A 1,497-nucleotide genomic window follows, 5' to 3' on the forward strand; every position below is an offset into this window, starting at 1 on the left:
CATCTTACACTGGTCAGAATGGCCATCATCAAAAAGTCTACAAACAATAAATGCTGGAGAAGGTGTGTAGAAAAGGGAACCCTCTTGTACTGTTGGTGGGAATGCAGACGGGTGCAGCCACTATGGAGAACTATGGAGAGTCCTTAAAACACTAGGAATAAAACCACCATATGAACCAGCAACCCCACTACTGGGCATATTCCCCAAGGAAATGAGATTGAAAAAGACATATGCGCCCCAGTGTTTACTGCAGCACCATTTACAATATCTAGGATATAGAAACAGCCGAGATGTCCATCAGTAGATGAATGGATAAGGACGCTGTGGTACATATACACAATGGAATATCCTCAGCTGCAAAAAGGAATACATTTGAGTCAGTTCCAATGAGGTAGATGAACCTATAGCCTATTACACATAGTGAAGTAAGTCATAAAGACAAATAACATATATTAACACATATATATGGAATCTAGAAAGATAGTACCAACAATCCTACATATGAGGAGACACAAAAGAAACACAGAGGTAAAGAACAGATCTTTGGGCTCAGTGGGAGAAGGAGAGGGTGGGATGATTTGAGAGAATAGTATTGAAACATATACATCACCATATGTAAAATACATAACCAGTGCGAGTTTGATGTATGAAGCAGGGTACCCAAAGCTGGTGCTCTGTGCCAACCTGGAGGGATGGGGTGGGGAGGGAGGTGGGAGGAGGTTTCAGGACAGAGGGGACACATGTATTCATATTGACGTATGGCGAAAAGCATCACAATATTGTAATTATCCTCCAATGAAAATAAATAAATTAATTCAAAGAAAAAAGAAAACATCCAATCCAACTCCCTGATTTTTCAGAGGAGAAAACTGAGGCCCCAAAGCGGGAATGAGGTATATGAGTAATTAAAAAGTGAAGCACTCCTACACTGGAGTGCTGCGTCCTTGGCATAAGGTAGTGTTCAAAAAAGACAGAGAGGTGGTTCTTATCCAAAGCCTGTGTGAAATGACAATGCAGCTTTCCTTGGCAAGCAAAAAATGGGAGGAGTGGTCACTGACGGATGGAGAGAAGCCCAGCAGATCCTCCATACTGAGCTGATTCACTGCATCTGCAGCTCTTTAGCAGCCACTGTCTTTCTAAATTTCAGCTGGCAACTTCTTTTAGCTTTCTTGTCTTCTAATGAGGGTGAGTGTTCCATTCCAGATGACTTCTCTAACCAGGGTGTGTCCTTAACTAAATGACCAAATCTCTCTTAACCTTGGGCTCCTTCTCTTAAGAAAAAACAACCTCCACCATCAAAAAAGGGGGTTGGACCCAGGCCTCTTCCAGTTCTAAAATTACATGGATCTTTGTAGGGGTGGGAGTGGAGAGGGCCCTACAATGTTCAGCCCGTGAACTTGAAAACTAGAGGAGGTTTTTTTTGTTTGCCAAGAGGAAGTGTTACTACACCCCAGACTGCAGCCACAAGAGGGCAGCAGGTCCTTGAGCACCTAGGCA

Source organism: Odocoileus virginianus, chromosome 5 (assembly GCF_023699985.2).
Source record: "Odocoileus virginianus isolate 20LAN1187 ecotype Illinois chromosome 5, Ovbor_1.2, whole genome shotgun sequence".
Classification (NCBI taxonomy): domain Eukaryota; kingdom Metazoa; phylum Chordata; class Mammalia; order Artiodactyla; family Cervidae; genus Odocoileus; species Odocoileus virginianus.